The sequence below is a fragment of the Micromys minutus genome (assembly GCF_963924665.1).
Source record: "Micromys minutus genome assembly, chromosome: 32".
NCBI lineage: Eukaryota > Metazoa > Chordata > Mammalia > Rodentia > Muridae > Micromys > Micromys minutus.
Window position 1 is genome coordinate 10219184 of NC_137967.1, and position 19956 is coordinate 10239139.

A 19956-nucleotide genomic window follows, 5' to 3' on the forward strand; every position below is an offset into this window, starting at 1 on the left:
TTCGGCTGTACATATATTGAATTATGCAATACTTTCATTAGTTACATACTTGTCAATTGTATGTAATGCAATCTAATCTCAATTTCCCTCCTCTCTCTCAAAAGGTTTGTAATCAAACATGATAATTAATCAGGATGGATGTTTCCAAATCACCTTTGTGTCTTTTATCTGAACTTACAATGTCATCCTCAATGACAGTGTCCTATTTTAGTAATGGGGGAACACACATGGAATAATTCAGACTTTGACACGAAACCTATGCAGGTCCAAGCTGACAGCTTCCCTGATTCTACCCTAAACCCAATGTGTACATTCACAAACAAAACTATCCCACTAAATGTGTACCATTCTGTCTTCTCAAAACTACATCTGGAGCTGCGACCCCGGACACAGAACTGTCAAAGGTAGAGATGGTGCTTCTAAATTCTGGGGGACAAGCTACCTATTGAGCTGTGGGTAGTGCCTGCATTTCGTTACCCGTGGTGACAGCTGCCAATGTGTGAGGGGATGCGAAATGTCAAGTTCTCTGGCACCATTCCTGGAAGACTCTGTAATTTACTGCTTTGTCATGTCACTCTCTGAGCTATTGCCTGGGATACAGGCTGTGACTGGCCCCAGATCTTGGCCAAATTTTCTTTGGGACCCCAGAAAAAAAAAACCCTTTCTCTTTAGTCTTTCTGGAGGATTCTTTCAATCAGAGGTATTTTCCTCTTGCTTCCAGTATCTCCAGGAGCTATGGTTGAGAGTCCCTGGAAGCTTCTTGAGTTTTATGTGTTGTTGTTGGTGGTTGGTTGGTTGGTTGTTTTCCTGCCTGTATTTCTGAGTGAAATCCCATCAAGCCTTTAATGGTGGAGGAGTGCTACTGACCCCATTTTATTTTAAACTCTGATAAGGTGTCAAGAACTCTCCGCTATGAGAAGGAAGTAACCACTGGGGAGAAATCACTAAACGGGAAACACAGGGTTAAATACCATCTGTTAGAACACAATAGCAGGGTGGTCTCAGGGACTGCCATTTGCCTCCTGTCTGGGAACAGCTCTAAACTCCTGTCACAAGTCAACATCAGGGACCTGGAAGTTGGTGCATTGCTCGCATACATTTTGCAGCACAAAGGGTGCCTCCAGGTTCCTAGAGCCAGTGATGGTCCTTAGCCTTATACTGTGAGGATAGCAACAGACACTTTGTGGTTTTGTATGAGGTCTGAGGTATTCAGGTGGGAGGTCTACATGCTACAAATGTGTTCTTTCCAAACAGATGCTCAGCTTGACTGGACATATGGCTACAATTTACCCAAAGAACCAGAGCACAACATGGTAGAACAGTCCTGAGGTTGGTCTAGAGGGGGCTGCTGTCTGCAGTCTAGACAGACTGTCAGACACCAGGGTAGGGTTAATTTCTAATCGAATGGCAGCGTTTTGCATAACTAGCTTAAAGATACCAAAGATGGTCTCCCTAAAACACAGAATATGAAGAGTTTTCAGCCCTATCTTTAAATCTAAGCCTAACCCCTATTGGATTATGGCAATAGACTTGCTACTGCTGTTTTAATGTGGTGTCATGATGAGACTCACTGGTTCCTGAGGGTGGAGATGAAAGAGAAAAGCATCCTCTTCCATGAGTCCTGTGTCAACCTAGTTACCTCCAGCATAAGTGCCTCCTTTAACTTGTCTGTCTTCAGGGGATGGAGAAACAACTCTAGTGGTTAAGAGCGAATGCTGCTATTCCAGAGGACCTGGATTGAGACCCTAGCACCCTTATCAGGCTTCTCACAGACACCTGTAACTTTAGGGCATTGAATGTCTACCTCTGGTGTCCAGGGACCTGAATTCATGTGCTCTTGTCCACATACAGACACGCACAGAGGCACAGACTTAAAAACAAAATAAGTATTTAAAAACAAAACAAAATCTTCCCACCTCCAACAGAACTTTGCTTAACTTGTCTGCTCGTTAAACTAAAACCCTGCACATTGTGATAGTCACTCAATGAATTTTCTGAAGGCTGACAGCTATGATTTTACTTTGAAAAGTTTCCCATAGACTCACATGTTGAGTTCTTGACCCAACAATGGGCATTGTATGAGTAGGTTCTGGAAGCCAGGCTGTGGGACCTAGCTCAACCAGTAGAAGTGGGTTGGTGGAAGTTTGACTGGATTCCAGTGCCTTCCTCCTTCTCCACTTCCTGTCTGCCCACCCACTCTTACCTTCATAATGTTCTGCCCAAAGATATGTGGTCAAGCAACCCTGAGTCGAACCCTCTGAAACCAGGAGCCAAGACATAGCCTTCCTCCTGTAAGTTGTTTCTGTCAAGGTGTTTGTTAAGAGTGACACAAAAGCTTACTGACCCATTGGTTTATTTAAGGCTCCTTTCACAGCTCTGTCTCTGGACTCCTCCTCTTTCATCTGTCGTCATATGTATTGCAGAAATATCTTTGTAATCAGGATTTCCCACCCACTTGCAATCCACTTCCTTGGGAGTGCTTAACAGCTACCCCGGCTGTAGGATAAATCCAAAACATTTTGACACACACTTTGTGGACTCTCCTGATGTTTGACCTCAATGACCCTCCAACCTCAGCATCACATCTGTATTCCTGGTCCCTCATCCATGGCAGAATGTGTGTCCTTGAGAGAGGGGTCTCCCTGGCCAAATCATAAAAGGGAGACAATGTTTTCCACTGCCTACCACTCTTCTCTGTTTGAGGGTCTGTTATTTGGAGAGGTAATCTGGTTAGCAGCTCCTCTATGATAGTCAGACCCAGGGACAGCTGCATCCTGTATCCTCTGGAACTCCCTCTTCTCCAGCCCTGCACGTCGGAGCTCCCTAATGTCAAAGAGTTTATTCAATTCATGGTGTATCTTGGCATTGCCCAGGGTACAAGTCTTGGAGACTCAAGAAGTGTTCGTTGGATACACAAAAATCTAAGGGATCTTTAGGAAGACCCAGACAAGCAAGCAAGACCAGGCTCCGAAATGGAAACATTCTCCTCACTGCCTGCTCACCTGGGCCCAGAAAGGCCGCCGTAAACGCTAGTCTTCGAAGCAACTAGAAGCTGTCAGTCTGTGGCTCTGTCAATCACAGGGCCCTCGCAAAGGCTCCCATTCATTAGGCAGGGAAAGCCTGTACTGAAACGTTGTCAGAAAGAATCAATCAGTTTAAACATTTAAAAGTAAAATATGTGTCAGTCGGTCCCCACAGAGAGGTTTTCATAATGTGGGGACTTCCCCTGATCCCCAGTGGAACTGGGACATGGGGCTTCCCTCTGGGGTGTGGATGCCCTTAGGGGGAGGCCAGCAAAGGAAGGCTACGCAAGTGCCTAGAGGGATTGGGATGTGAGGAGCCTATGTCAGAAATGACAGAGTCACTCCAGCTGCTCTGGCTCACATTCCTACGAAGGAGAAAAGCCATTCAGAGTGAAGGGATGTGATCAGTCGGGTGTGTTTCCCTGACTGGAAGTGAAGCTTCATGTTCTTTCTTTTTTTTTTTTAAGGACTTATTTATTTGTGTTGTATATGTGCTTGTGTGTGTCATCATGAGTGTATGTGTACATGTGTGTGCTCTGATGTAAGAGAAGGGTGTGCAATCCCTTGGAGCTGGTGTTATGTGAGTCTGGAGGACACGTGGGTTGTTGCAGGAGTTTCTGGGCTCCATAGTTCATACCTTATAAGTAAGTTCTATTAACTGCTAGGCCCTTTTCTGTTCTTCTTCAAAGGAAGAAAAAGAGAGAAGAAAGGAGGGGAGGTAAGATGGAAGGGGGAGGAGGAAAGAAAATAGAAAGGGAAGGAGGGAGGAAAAGAAAGACCTTTATCAGTTTGTATTTTTTGGAGTATTATCCAAGAACCAGCACACCGTCGTGCATAGACTTGCATGCACATACACACATGCACACATACAGATGCACAGTCTCACATGCACACAGATGCACACACCTGCACACATTCACATGCAGAGATGCACCTAGTGAGGTTAAGGGTCATGGGCTGTAGTTGTGGCATTATGGTAGAAAGCGGGCTGGGACAGGATGCATGAGCCAGAACACAGGGGTGGGGAAACCCTGTCTAATGTTTCCGACTGGGCCAAAAATCTAAGATGGCCCCTAGGATGGCTTGTCTTGAAGTTAGCTAATAAGTCCGAAGCCCAACAGGTTACAGTTTGAGGTAGAAGGGTGATCCCTTAAAACTTCAGAGTCAAAGCCGACTAACAGGGTAAAACGCATCACGTGCTTTTGATTGGATCAAAAGGGGTTCGGATGCTTTCATGCGGCAAACCCAACAGCTGTCTGCAAGTATGGGACAGGGTTCGAGCTCCAGAAGGTCTTTGCTGTCTCTGTCTTCTGATGAGTTTCCGCGGGCTTCTTTTCTTCAGCCAGGAAAGTACCATGGGATGGGACTGGGGTCCAGCACTGTCTCACACCAGCTCAAACCTGTCTGAGGGGTGCTGATGCCTTTCTCAAGGCTAGACAGCAGGGCTGGGAAAGGCAGCATGCTGTAGACTGGGTAAGGGACAGTGCTGTCAGCTTCTCATTTCTGTCACAGATTCCCCAGAAGGTCAACTTAGAAAGAGAGAAGTTTACTTGAGCTTAAAGAGCTCTCTCCACCTCAGGTCCATTATTTTGCTTGGTTTTAGGCCAGAGGATTGAGGTGGCATATCTTGGCAGGCCAGTGAGAGACAGCAAAGTCGGTTCACTTCCAGAATAAGAAGCAAAAACAGACAGGGAGTGGCCCATGTCCCATAATCCTCTGTGAAGCCCTGGACACAGAGATGTGAAGTAATATTACCTCATAAGTAGACCTCATCTCTTAAAGCTAATACCAGCTTCAAGTAGCTCAAAACTGGGGACTATACCTTCAACACTGAGGTCTTGGAAGGTCATTCCAGATTCTAGGGAAAGAAGAGACAAAAGCACCAAAGAGCTCAAGAAACTGGAAAAGGAGAAAGCAAGAAGGCATTGGAAGATGCTGGAGACATGTCTCAGTGGTGAACAGTGCTTACTGCCCTTTGCAGAGGACCAGGGTTTAATTCCCATCAACACCCATAGGGAGGATGGAGTCACCTGTTACTCCAGCTCAAGGAGGATGTTTTCCCCCTTCAGGCCTTTGAGGACTCCTGAAGGCATGTGGTGTCCAAATGCTTGGGCACATATTACACATAATTTAAATAAGTAAAGATCTGTTTTGAAAAAGGCCATGTCTGATACCTCCTCCCTCTTTAGTAAAGGGAATATGGCGCCTATACCAATCACTTCAAGGGTTAACAGTCTGGGTGATGTTGCCCACAGACAACCAGGGAGTGTGCCCTTGTTTGCCTCCTGCTACTGTGCTTGAGAATGAGGGTTTAGCTGTCCGCTGTGCTGAGCATTCATGGAGTCCAGCCTCTGGTGGTGCTGGATTTGAAAATAAAATGATTGAGTAGGGGTGTAGCACAGCATATAAAAAGCCCTGAGTTTCCTCATGGGCAGAGAGATTAATAAATAATAATAATAATAATAATAATAATAATAATAATAATAATAATAAAAACATTTCATATGCCCTTATTTATTTTACTTAAAAAAACTGGAATTTCTAGAAATTCCACTGGCTGTCTTGCTCAGAATTGCATCTGTGCATAACCAGGGGTGTGCATGCGTGCGCACACACACACACACACACACACACACACACACACACACACACACACATACACACAGGCATCCTCACACATATGTACACAGAAATTACACTTGCAGGGCTCTGTCCTCTTGTAAGAATGTTAGTAGCTCATTATAAAATGTGATGAAGTTATACAACTCCTCTTTAAGCCCAGTATCACACAAAGGCTTTCTGACTGTGATGGTTTGGATAATAATGGTTACCAGTAGCTTTTTCGTTGGCATACTCAGAACCCAGTTGGTTAGGGAAGGGTTAGGAGGCTTGGCCTTGCTGATGGAGGTGTGTCACTGGGGTGGGAGGAGGCATGAGGTTTCAAAAGTCCACACTTGCCGTTCCTTAATCTCCTTGCCTCACCTTGGGGATCAAGATGGAAGCTCTCAGCTACTGTCTGCTAACCTAGGTGTGCTATCCTCTGTTCACTTGGCTGGACGCTGACATGGCTTTGCCACCCCTCTTTCTTCATCATTAAAATGGGGAGAAGGTTGGCATGCATGCTTACCCCCCCCCAACCTCCATCTCTATCCCACCCTACCGACTGGTCTTTCTCACAGCACACCACTGCTGAGGAAAGCCATTTTCCACTGTGGTCACTTCCTGCCTATTCTGTCCTCAGGAGAAATGGAAGGCCTTGGAGTGGACAGATGTACAGCAGCCCCAGTGTACTAACCTCTGGATAAAAAGGGGCTACTTCCTATTAATCTTGGAGTATGACCTTTCAAAGGCAGCTGCTGTTCCTCTCTAGCAAGTGTCTCCCACACGCAGGATGTCAAGGAAGGCTTTTAAGACTGGTTAACTTTATCGTCCCAGAAACACGTGACTGAAACTTGCAACTTCAAAGGAATGGGGGTAAAAGGGGAGAAGATGAGGGAGAAGAAAAGAGAGAAGGGAAGAACAGAAAAAGAGAAAACGAAAGGAAGGAGGAAGGAAATAGGGAAGGAAGTGGAGAGGAAAGGGAAGAGACGTTACTAAGAACAAAAGCGTTCAACCTGTAAGAAAGAAAAATGAATCCCATAAATGAAAAGTTCTTCCATTGTAGACAAAATGGCTTTGTCATATGGTTCTTACAAGTTCTGGATGTAGTCTTATGATGTCTTGCTGTCAGAGAGGGGCTTCTACTTGTCTCCCGAGATGTTGTCGATTGGACATTCAAGACACCATTCCCGTGTGTTTGTTGAAATATAAGTTGCCAGAGTGATTTAAAATGAAAATCTTCATGGGCGGTCAATACGATCAAGCTTAACCATATGCACATATACACACAGGAGTTGTATGAATGAGTGTGCGTAGAGTTTGAAAATGTAAGTGTGAATGTGCAACTTCATAACAAAGATAGCAAGTCTTGCCAGCCATTTCTTAGAGAAATCTCACTGGAGCTGAATGAATGCAGCTGTCACTTGAAGACAAGAAGTTAAGAAGGGAGGGAAGGACTGACAGAAGGATGGATGAAGGAGTTGAGGCCAAAGGGGGCGTCAGATCCCCTACAACTTGAGTCAAAAATAGTTGTGAGCCACCAAATAGTTGTGTCTGCTTGGAATCGAACCCAGGTCCTCGGTGAGAGCACCCAGTGCTCTTAACCATGAAGGCAACTCTCCCAACTCTCCAGCCTGAATTAATCCCTGGAAGGGGTCAAACATCAATGTGAACAAAGCATCCTGGCTCCCAGTTCCCCTTTATCTTGCCTTTGCTGATACCCAACTTGCCAATGGCTCAACACTCTACGTATCTCTCATTCTCAAGTGTCCTGCCTGAGACCCTTCTACATCACCAGGGTGCTCAAAGACTTCAGAGAATGAAGTGTACAGCTTCTAGGTCCTGGTATTGGGTCAGAGATGATGCTTTGTGTGATGGTGTCTGAAGGGAGATGCCGAGGGTTGGGGATGATGTAGGAACCTCCTCAGACAGAGACACCTTCCTGAGACTCAGTTGTGGGGACAAGTAAGGTTATGAGAGGAACCAGCTCCACCATGACCATGACATGCCCATGCCTGTACCATTTTGCTGAATGCAGTCTAGCTACTCTCAAGGCACCTCTCTCTGAGCTCCTTCTTGGAGCAGAGGGGCAAAGCCATGGAAAGCTTTTGTGTGGCTGCGGCGTTTCCAAACGTTCCTCCGTGATTGACAGCTCCGCATTCCCTTTCCCATTATGGTACCTGCAGATAATGAGATATCGTGAAACCGGAATATCCAGGGCCTGTGCCTGCCAGGAATATTATCATCAGTGTTGTAGCGAGCCATTCCCGCTGCACACATGACCTCTACAAATTTGAAATGTCAAAACACAGCCAGGAGCTGAAACGAAGGCCACTCCAAACCAAGTGGCTATTGGCTCTCGAATGTACAGGAGGGAGTCCTTTATCTTGGGAGAATTATGGATTACCAGAATATAGTGATCTTTTCATTAACCTATATGTATTTAGAATGTAGATAATGTCTGTCTTTTTATCGGTCTCACAGTCTTGTGCATGGGGAGACCTGCAGAACAGAGGTTTCACATTTCCCCAGTGACTCGGGACCTGAATGGGAGCTAATAATGCTTACCACAGAATCTCTTTGTTCCTAGTGGCGATTTTGTGGGTCTTAATTTTGCAGGTGGCCCCCATCTTGTGATACTATCAGAGAAGACAAAGATGGAGGGTCTTGAATCTTCTGCGTGCTCACTTTATTTCCTTTGCGCTAAAGGTAGTTCTTTTCCGAGCTCTGAGTGGTTAGGCACGCACCCATCTATTTGGCTGAGATTTTAGCCTGTGTTATTCATTGTGCTGCTCGAGTGATATGGGAGGAATCCACAGTGTGCTGTGAGTAGGGCTTGCTTGTGTTAGCATTGAAGATGTAGAAGTCGAGCATGGTGACACAGGCTTGTAATCCCGGCAGTCATGAGGTTGAAGCGGGAAGACGATATGTTTGAGAGCACCCTGTGCTGGGTATTTGGAAAGCAAGCTGTCTGTGGGTTCTAAGGTTGTGCCGGGTTGCCGACTGGCAAGAGCTAACATAGTGGGAGCCATGGACAGGCGGGAGTTACATGCCAACAGATGTGCACGAACAGAGAGTCATAAACCTAGAATGACATAAACTCAGTAGGCAGAAGAAAGGTCCCAGGGGCCTGGTTCATACTGCTGTTTGTGAAGGGGGTTCTGGTTAAGGAGGCTGAGAGGATGTCTCCAAAAGGTCCCAGAACACAGGCAGAATGGTAGGACCTTCACCCCAAAGCTGCAACAATGGCTAAGCCTTTCTTCTTCCATCCATACCATAAGAACCTCCCTCACCTTCTATCTATTCTGGGCGTTGGTCTCACAATGAGGCTCTATAGTAATCTAAACCTAAGATCTCTGCTAGTGCTAAAGATCCAGATCTGTTGCTTCTGTTGGGATGCCTGCCCAGGACCAGACTGGCCCTGCCGGTAGCCAGACTGGTGCTGTATGGGGAAAACTAGCCCCAGATGAGACCATATGCAGTGGGCAGAACAAAGGCAGAGAAAGGCTCATGGGATGCAGCCATCTCTGAAGCCAGCATCCCTGTACCTGGATATGGCACCAGATACATATTTATTTATGTATTGGTTCCAACAATTTTGAGTTTATTTTCTGTTACTGTTTGAGACTCTTTTATAATATATTTTATCACAACTTGTCCAAGATCCACTCCACACCTTTCTGACTTCCTCCTAACTTGGTGTCTTTTTTTTCTCGTTTCTTGCTTTCACTATTTTCTATCATTTAGATATACATACATACATACATGCATACACACACACACACACACACACACACACACACATCTCTATCGATCTGTCTGCCTGCCTGCCTGTCTGTCTGTCTATAAATGCCACCTGCCAAACCTGTTAAGTGTTATTTGTATACATATCTTTTTAGGGCTTATGACTTGAGATTAGATGATTGATTTCAGTGTCCATCTGCATAAGGCTGACCTTCCTTCTCTCAGCAGCTGTTAATTGCCCGTAGCTCTCCATCTAGGTGTGGGTTCTCATTATTTTTCCCACAGAGCCGGTGCTGTGGTCGGGGCCGTCTTCTGTAGGTGATGATACTGTTGAAATTTTATGGGTGCGGTTTCCTTATAATACAGAGAAGTCACCATCTTGCTGGAGACATGCTGGTCCTCTGGTTCTTACAATTCCTCTGTCCCCTTGTCCACAGGGTTCCTCAAGTCTTAGAGGAAGAGATTAGGCTCATCAGGGGCTGGACACATTGCCGTCAGTTGTTTTCAGAATTGTTACCAGCTGTGTCTATCAGGGTCTGTACCAAGAATTTGACTTATATGAAGGTATAGAATTGCGAATTTCATTTTCCCCATTGTGATTCTGGGGGAAAATCGCTGGTATCCTGATTAGCAAAGCAATAATTGGGAGTATAGACTCCTGAGCTAGTGAATCCATCCCTGGACAGATGTTTGGCTCTTGAGGGCTTTGAGCTAGTCTTTCTCAATTGGTGATTTGGGAGCATTATTGGGAGGTGGTAGAAAGTTCTAGAGACAGAACCTAGTTTGAGGAAGTAGTCAATGGGGTATATTTTTGGAATCTCTTCCTGGTCCCTTCTTGCCTTCTCTGTGGTCACCAGGAGAGAAACCAGTTTGTTCCACCACATTCTCCCAACCATGACGTTCTGTCTCACCTTTGACCCAAATTCAGTGACACCAGCTGGCCATGGATGGAAACTTCTGAAATTATGAGCCAGATTATGCTTTTATAGGAACCCCAGCCTAAGCCAAATACCCACTGCAGAATGAGCATGGTGTGGCCAGGGAACAGATCCTACTCTGTGCAGACACTCAGACGAAGCTAAAGTCTCTGCCCAGGGAGCTGCAACCACTGAGAAGCAGTGACCACACCCCCTACTTCTCTGAGGAAGAACAGTGGCTGAATACCACCATCCTCCCATGGAGTCTAAGTGGCAGACCTTATCTCAGCACAAGTGACAGCTTCAGTTGGAGAGTTTTTGTCCTTCCAGGCCAAGGAGAGTCAGCCAGGAAGGACTTAGTCAATTCCAAAGGCATCCTGAGTATCATGGACTAATACTTCATAAGATGAAAGCACCATGCTCTAGGGCATGCATACATGTATATACAGAGACACAGAATCACACATAGATACATACATGTGTATAGTTAGTGATACACATATACATGTGCACTCATAGAGGGACATACATAAATAAAAACACAGAGACACATAAATTATGTACAATCACATATACATACATACAATCACATATACATAGAGAGAAATGCATATATATAGATATGTACACATTCAGAGACACAGAATTACACACAGATATAGATGCATACTTTAAGGCCTGTACAAACATGCACAAATACTCAGCTGTTGAGATACTAAAGTTTGTATACATATATGAACACACATGCATTTAAACATGCATACATACATGTATATACATGTATGCACACAGACATAGTTACACACAGAGAGACACACAAAAATGTAGACACATACACAACACAAAGATACACATAGATATGCACAAGTACATTTAGATACAGACACATACCTGAAAATAGACAGACATGTGCAGACATCTACACATGAACATACACTCACCGACACACATAAAGAAAGATTCACTCATGCACATTCTGCATTTCCAAGACACAAAGGAGCTCTCTCAGAGATATCAGCCCACCTTGTTTGTCTCTGGGTCACCCGGACCTGATCACAGCCCACAGTGACACATATCCCCATTTTATCCAGCTGAAATTGTCCTAGGATCCCTGAAAATTTGGTCTTTGGTTTTTGTCTCTTCCGGACAGTGGCAGAACAGGGGAATTCTTTTCCTTTTCTTCCCCACATCATCAGAGACAAAGAGAAACTTGCAGGTATCAAAATAGACATCATATGGTAAAAGTCTAATTGGTTTTCAAAGGCACACCGACATTTTATTAGCTACCCTCCCCTCTGCCCAAATAGCATAGGCTGGACTGGCAAGTGGGAGACCCTCTAGATGACCAGAGCCCACCTAGACAGCATAGGAGGGTAAAGAGGGAGGTGACCAGAGGCAGCAGGCGCCAGCTGCAAGAGCAGCGTGAAACTGAGGCTTAGGAGAGAAAATGGCCGCCCTGTCACCAGGTCCTTGTGTGTGGCCCTGTCAGGAAGCGCCTGTGCTCCGGCCTAGGGCTGGCTGGCTCCCCGCTAAGTACTAAAGCCGCAGTGGCAGTTGGGGCTGGGGGTTGTGGGGGGGGGGGCGTGCGCAGCGACAAGAGATGAGAGACAGAACAGGGCAGCTGCAAATGAAAATCACCCTGGGGAAGGTTACAACTAGATAAAGTTTTCGACAATAAGATTCCAGAGACTGCTGACGGGAGCAAAGCTCAATATTTTAGTCTCAGTACAAATTTGCTTCAATCTTATACAACTCCCGTGCAGCATTGCCCACAGCTGCATGCTGTAAACAACAAACAAATCTATTTCCATCAGCCCTGCTGATGCCAGGAGAAAAGTGCTTGAGCATAAGACATGCACAGATGCAAAGCCTCACCTGAGCCTGGTGCTGCCCTCCACTTGGCCTCTCTAACTTAATATCGTTGTTACAAAGCTATTGGTCTCCTGGTAGCTCGCTGGCTCAATACACTGCCTCTTCTTCCAGCTAATCTGACAACTCCGATCCAAGAAGCATCAAGGGCCCAATTAAGAAGACACATCTTATCAAGGAGCTTATTTTGCATAACAGAATACAAATGACGAATAAAAATTTAATGTTTAATAACTTAGTACAAAGAGGGCTGTTGATACAGAATGCCTGGAATTTTTATGGAGGCTGTCAGACTCGTGATAAAACTATTATATAGGGACACTTGGCAAAAAACAGCGGAGAATTTTTCAGTAATGGTGTGTGTGTGATGTTGCATTAATTCTTGATAGAGAGCTAACTGTAAGCCTGGGAATCAGCCAGTTGGAATTTTGGGTTAAGATTGTGTGTGCTCACGAGAGCACCCGTGTTTGTGTGTGTGTGTGTGTGTATGTGTGTGTGCTCAAGAGCGTGCATGCATTTGTGATCAATCCAGCACACTTTGAAGGTGTGACTAATGCCATTCCTGCTCTTACTGAAGAGGAACTAAGTAAGGATCCTTTAATGAGGACTTTGTTAAGTTGCTCTGTCTTTCTTAAGACATTCAGCAAACAAGCAAGAGCAAACCGAGAGTGCTGTTTTCCCGCTAACCACCCTGACACAAAGGGTCTGTGAGATTCTTCAGGGTCTTCTGGGGAGCACTAAAAAGGTTCTTCATTACCTCTCTGAGAATGACTGAGCAGCCTGGAGGAATGGGAGGCAGGAAGGAGCAAGGAAATACAAGCCTTGTTCATTGCTGGGCTCCAACATTTGGTCCCCGGAAACAGCCAATAAAATATATACAAGAAGAAGAAAAAAAGAAAGCATTCATTCAAATATTTATTGAGAACTTACACTCGGCGACAATCTGAAGGGAAAACTAGAAGTTTAGCATTGGGTTGGTGACAGCCCTGAACTATTGGGTATTCCACAAATCTGCTTGTAAGACATTGACTGTGTCATCTCTCTGATTATTCGAAGGTTCATGCTTTCTCCCCCTCCCTCTTCTCTTCCCTTCTCTCCTCTCTTCTCCTCTCCTCTCCTCCCCTCCCCTCCCCTCCTCTCCCTTCCCCTCCCCTCCCTCCGTCCCTCCCTCTCTTCCCCCTCTCCTTCCCTCCCTCTGGTTTTGTCTCTGTCTTGCTGGCTTCCTGTGTCGCTATCTTATGACCCACCCGAGTCACTTAGAGGACCAGAAACTCTCCCACAGTGAGCTTCATCCTGCCCTGCCTGCTACCACAAAATTTCTAATCAGTTACAGCTGCCACACTATAGCCCAGAGCCACTCTGGGGACCTCCCTCTGCATTTCTTTTTAGACCAATAGGAGGCAGCAGGTTTCAAAACGGTGACCCCACAGGATTTCAGGTGTCTACTGGGAGAAATCAAGCCTTTGTTACCAGTGAGGCTTCAGTCCAAGTGTCTATTGACTTGGGCTACACTCCTGCTGGGGGAAAGAGCAACTCTCTCAGAAGTATATGTCCCATCTATATTGATGGATGACATTTCTCATCCTGTCCCGTGGCATTAAGGTTGCTACCAGGAATGCTGAACAAACTGATGGACCAGGATGGCCTTTTGAAATAAGATGTGAGCCTTCAGAGTGGCCATGGAAGTGAGGGGCCAGAGGGGACTTTTAGCACAGAGAAAACCAAACAACCCAAAACACATCCCTGGATGTTATGGTGTGGCTATTGAAACCCATAATTTACTGGATGATGCTAATATTCAGATGCAAACTTATATTAGACTTAACACTACAGGAGGGGCTCTTACATGGAGGATTTGTTACAGAAATAAAATCTATTGGTAAGTTTCATTGTCCCGTCGTTATGAGGTCATTTGGTATTCACTGTAATAGCATGGATCATAATGAATTTGTTTGATATTCATGTGGCTCTCCCACACATTAACAGTTTCTGTTATAATTCACCACCCAATAAGCATTAGTTAATTCAAATTTTGGACCAGTAAAGATGGTCCATTCTACCCCTTCGCTTGCCTGGAGCTATATAAGAGATAATGGATACACTGGATTTGAATGGTACTTCTGGATCTTCATGGGTCTCAGGTCAGCTCGAAGATACTGGTCCCAACTGGATACCTAGGATAGTCTCGATTTAACTGGAGCCTGGAAAAGTCAACTCTCAATGCCTCCAGCTTAGTCCTTACATGGGCAGAGCTGGCGTAATATGTGGTCCCACAAAGGCCCCATGTCATAAAACTCATGCACCCAGCAAAATGTTACTCCATGACAGAAATATATGTTCCTGTCCACTTTGTAAAATAACTTTGTACAAAACAGTAAAAAAGAAAAGACCAGGGCTCAACTTCAGTGGCTGCTCAAATGTTTGCCCAGCCTTTAGATCCCTTAGCCAGGGAATGTAGCCAGTTCCTCCACAGCTCCCAATTGCTGGCAATCAAATTGCCCAATCCTACAGAAAATAAAGTCTGACTGATACTGGTCCAGTTACTCCATCATTTGTCAGGGCACTGGCTGAGAGTTCTCTATTAAACCCACTGGTAATTAAGCTTGTGTGATGACCCTATGATGCTATGAAGCCTCCTGGTGATGAATTTACCTGCATCTATTGACCACAAGCCAAGTGTCTTGTGATTGGGAAGGAAGGTTTTATCTATAACGATGACTCTTTCTTCTTCACTCATCCAAATGTCTCGTTATCTCTGAGGTGATGCTGACAACTTGCAAGCCAGCACCAAAACCTCCAGAACAGACACTACCCATCATTATCTTGATTTTATCCAGTTTCTCGACCCTGGTGAACTCTGACCTCAGGGTTGAAAGTCTGTATATACTCACACACCTGACTTCACCTGTACCTTCTGTGGTGGCAGACCCCTTTAACTCCAGATTGGAAAGCAAACTAGGGGACATGGTTATTCTTCTGAAGCACATGTGGGATGCTAGTAAGTTGAGCAGAAATGTCTACCATCCAATATGGTGGCACTTCCTGTCTTCTAAGAAAGAAAATTACTCTCCTGAGGAGTTCTTTCCTGGCTCATTGGGGATTTAGGGGTAGGTTATTACTCCTCTGACTATCAAATCAGAACCTCAAGTCTTCATCCAAGCTGTGAAAATGAAGCTGATGAGGTAACTGAGGGCCTCATCAGGACGCTTCCAACCAAGGCTCTAGCAACATCAGGAGTGCAGAGATAATGTTTTAACCAGCACACTAACATCTTCTCTGGGAACATATTCTCACTCCTTTTTCTCCACCTCTGTCAGAGTTGTTGCATCTTTGTCTTCATCTCAGCAACATGGAGTTGCTTAGAGCTGTCTTTGGGAGCTCAGCAGCCACAAGCAACACCTGAAACCTAGGATGGAGGGCTGGTTGGTACGTGTGTAACGGCAGAGAGGAGATTGTCTGAGCAGAACACAGCAATTTCTCTGTCCCTTGTTCTTTTGTTCTTGCTATTGTTGTTTTTTCTCTCCAACCTAGCAATGATTTCCCATTTTAAGAGAAAATATTAAGCCATTAAGCTGTAATAGAAACAAATGTCCTTCGGGCCTTTTAAACATTAACTCAGCAGAGGGGGAACTGTATGATCCTGTGCAGATACCACGAACATCCGTGTAGTCCGAGAGCCAAGCCCGGCATCCTGCTTCTTATTTCTGGACGCAGACAAAGAAGAGGAAAAATGTCTTAGAAATGTCAAAGAAGGAAGCTTCTGGACTTGGCCAGGTGAGCAGTCATTACAATCTCTACGGTGAATTACGCCACATGCTACAGGCTCCAAGCTTGCCTGTCCTGGTCTTGTGGGCTCCCATCAGAGTCTGTTACTTATACAGTTTTGAATGAGATCAACACTCGCCGGGTACATCTATAAATACCATCACCCATGGCCCAGCACCAGGGCCTCACCACCTACCAGCAAATCACTCCTATGTGCCACACACGAGCTTACCTGGAATTGGTGAATACCTCTTGATTCACACCCATCAAGTGAACAGCGTTTTTTCCTCCCCTTTTGAAGAGACACCTACTTGAGAGACTCTCTCTGGAATTGAAGAAATAATGAATGTGGCCCTCGCCAGCCCCTGGCCTTTCCGTAGTTCATAATGAAAACGAATGTTCATTTTTCCTTTAAAACTGTCTAGAGCTAAATGATACTGACGCTTTCAATTTTTAACATCATAATCAATAAAGGCTGCTTATGCACACTTTGCAAAACCATCAGTTTAGAAGTTTGAAAAAAAATCTGCATATGGCTGCAGCTTGCTGGCTGGAACGCTCTTGCACTAAATCTTCTGAGTTAAAGTTTTACCAGTGTGTTATGAGTAAAAATGCCTTGTCAGCCATCTGCCAGTTTTTCTCCCAACATCCATATTTCCAACCCTTGCTAAACACTGGGAGCATGCGGCCACAAGAGGCCACCTCTACAATTAAACAGCAGAGAGCGGCCGCAGAAACAAGGGCATGTCAGGAGAGAACTGTCTAGTATTAATTTTAAAAGTCCATAATGACTACCTCTGACCCCATCGCGGATGATCGAGTAGCAGTTAAATGTGTTAGAGAGCATTAACCCTGGGCGTGGGGTGTGGGCGGGGGGGTACAAAGAAGAAACAAAAAAGAATTTTTTTTAAAAGAAGGCTTTAAAACAAAGACAGTGACAGTGCTGGTTACAGGCTTCAATAGATGCTAATCGAGGCTGATTAATCAGTCTTTAATTCCAGTGATCCAAAAAGGTTAAGACAATTCTGAAAAATTAGCTCTATCTCCTTGTCCTTCTACATACAGAGTCTCTATCGGCTCATAGGCGGTTTTGGTGGGTTTTTTTTTTTTTTTTTTTGCCAATGTTTACTAAGAATTCAGTTCATTAGCTCTTGAGAATAAAGTCAGAAACTGAGGGGCCTCTGCATTTTCTCTCTGAGAGCAGTTCTTAAAACAAATAGCATCACTTCCTCAAACATTTATAGATTAAACTAAATGGCATTAATTACTGTAAATCTCCTATTTGTCTGGAGAAAGAGGGCTTGGGAGAAAGAAAATGCTCTCTCTAAATCCCTGAATTTCGTGGCAAGATCGCCCCGCTCTCACAAAATGCCTCATATCGTTGGGGGCAAAATGTTGAATCGTGGAACGATCAGGAAGCGAATGGCGAGGGGCGCTAACAAGGCTTGCTGCGAGGGGCTCGCTAACTTTTTATAGAGCAGTGTTTTGCAAAGCTCAGAAGCAGAAGGTTGCTTTTGAAAGCCCTTATTAAAACGCAATCCCTGCCACATATGTAGGAGCCGTCTTGGGAAATACCTGCTTTACCCGTGTTTGAAAAGCTTGAAACCTGCCAAGGAGAGGTGAAGAAGGCAATGTTGGGTTGGGCCCAGGAAATCTGCCCCGGGGCCTCACCAAGGAAGCTAGAGATTGACGGGAGATGTACTGAACCACTTGCTTGTTTTCCAAATGTGCACCTTGTGGTGTGTTTGGGGGGGGAAGGGTGTGCACAGAGAAGAGAAAGAAAATCTAGTCAAACAAGCAAGGTGCTTTGTAATGCGAGACGCCATGGAACTCCCCAGGAAATGTATAAACCCTCTTAAGTCCTTGGGAAGGACAGAGCCTATCTCTTCTGAGTGCATGCATGCTGTGCGCCATCATTTGGACAGGAAATGTCATTTTACCCCACCATGTGTTAAAGCAGGGGTTCTCAACCTGTGGGTCACAGCCCCGGGGGAGGGGGGGTGTAAAATGCTGCTTTCACAGGAGCCACCTAAGACCAGTGGAAAAACACATTTACCTTGCAAATTGTAACAGTAGCACAGTCACAGTTAAGAAGTAGCAATGGAAATAATCTTACTGTTGGGGTTACCAGAACCACGAGGAGCTGTATTAAAGGGTTGCATCATTGAGAACTGCTGTGTTAAATGCTCGGTCCTTAACGCAAGGTATTCTGGGAGGATGGGGGCAGGGGCTTTAAAGGAAATGATTGGTCACGGAAGTTTGGACATCAGGAATGGCCTACCCGTTCATAGCATTATTGAGAAGTGGGGGTACCTTTCAGAAAGAGGCACAAGGGAACTCACTAAGGGTTACACCTCATCTCAGGTCACTTCCTGGTGTTCTATCTGTATACTTCCGGGCCACCGTAGAGTAAACGAGTCTGTTCTTTAACTACCTTCTGACTCAGTGTTTCTACCTTGCCACCGACATCGGCTGTACTAGCAGGGACTTGATACTGTGCCTACAGTGCAGGGAACAGAGCTACGTGGGAGGCAAATAGCTGATATTAAACAAGCGTCTGCTCCCAGAAGTTGAACTACGGACCTGCATTCCTGAACCTAAGGAATATTTTATCCCTACCTCAACTAAGCAAATCCATATGGACTCATCTCTGGGCCTCTGCTTCTGTCCATTTTCCTATATGTTTTCTTCTGCCGCCTGCAGATCTCAGGATGAGCCTACAAACACTGACCCTGACCTCCAGTTTTCTCAAGAGCCTCCTGTCCATTTTGCTGTGTGAGGTGTTTTTTTTTTTTTTTTTTTTTTTTTTTGGCAAGCCACTGATGGATTTCTGATAATAGGTTTTACTGCCTTTTATACATTTAAATTTTATTTTATTTTATTTTATGCACATGGATGGGCGTTTTGTCTGACTGTACATCTGTGTACCATGCGCATGACTAGTACCAATAGAGGCTGGATGAGGACAGCCTGTCCCCTGGAACTGGAGTTACAATTGTAAGCAGTCATATAGGTGTGTGGAATTGAACCTCCGGACTCTGGAAGAGTAGCAAGTTCTCAACTGCCCAACCATCTCTCCAGCCCTTCTGTGATCTCTTCCAAGTGTAGGCCTTCTCAGTACAGGGTACCTTGTCTTTCCCCCAGACTGAGAACTAAGTTAGAACAAAGCAGGTATTCCATAAACATTTGTGGAGCAAACGCACAAGCCCTCACACTCAGACCCTCCATTTGAAATGTGCTGAACACACAGACCCAAGCCTTTTATTTTGTGAAGTGTTTTGACTCTAGCTTAGGAGTACCCTCTGGCTTCAGGAGTATATAGGTTGCTGAGTGCAAGGGTAATGTAGGATGTGCAACTCTGGCCAGAGTCATGAAGGGAAGATTTGTATCAAGACCCAGAGGTAGGGAACAGTGTGGTACATATGTAATCACAATTTCTTCTTTTATCACCAAGTCACTAGCCAATTACTGGCATAGATACCTTAAGGGTACGATTCTTACCCTCCTTCCCCTAATACAGGCATTCTCAGAAGCTTCCAAATGAATCTCTGAGTAGTTGTACTAAGTTTAGAAGTCTGAAGCAAGGATCACTGACACCAAAATTACTCTTGAAAATCTCTTAGGACATCACCTTGGGGGGTGGAGTTGAGTGGGTGGCTTCCTGTTGGGTTTAGAAAGCCATATTCCCCTCAAGTGTCAGAGAACGCTGTGTAGTGGGTGTGTTAGATGAAGCAGGTCCCCCACTTATAAAAGACACATTGTAGACGGACATGGTGGTACATCTGTCACCCCAGGAGCATTCAGGAGGCTCTGGCAGAGCATCCCAAGCTTCCGGTCACTTAGGCTACAAAGCAAGACAGATAGACAGACAGATGGATAGACGGACAGACGGAGAGACAGGGTCAGAGAGATAAAGACCAAGAAGTGGGGAGTAAGTAGGGGACTCGCTATAAATTATATAATTCACAGTATGTTTGCACAATCGCTAACACAGTAAGACATTCCAGAAGTGATGGGAGGTCCCCTCTGAGATCCAAGAT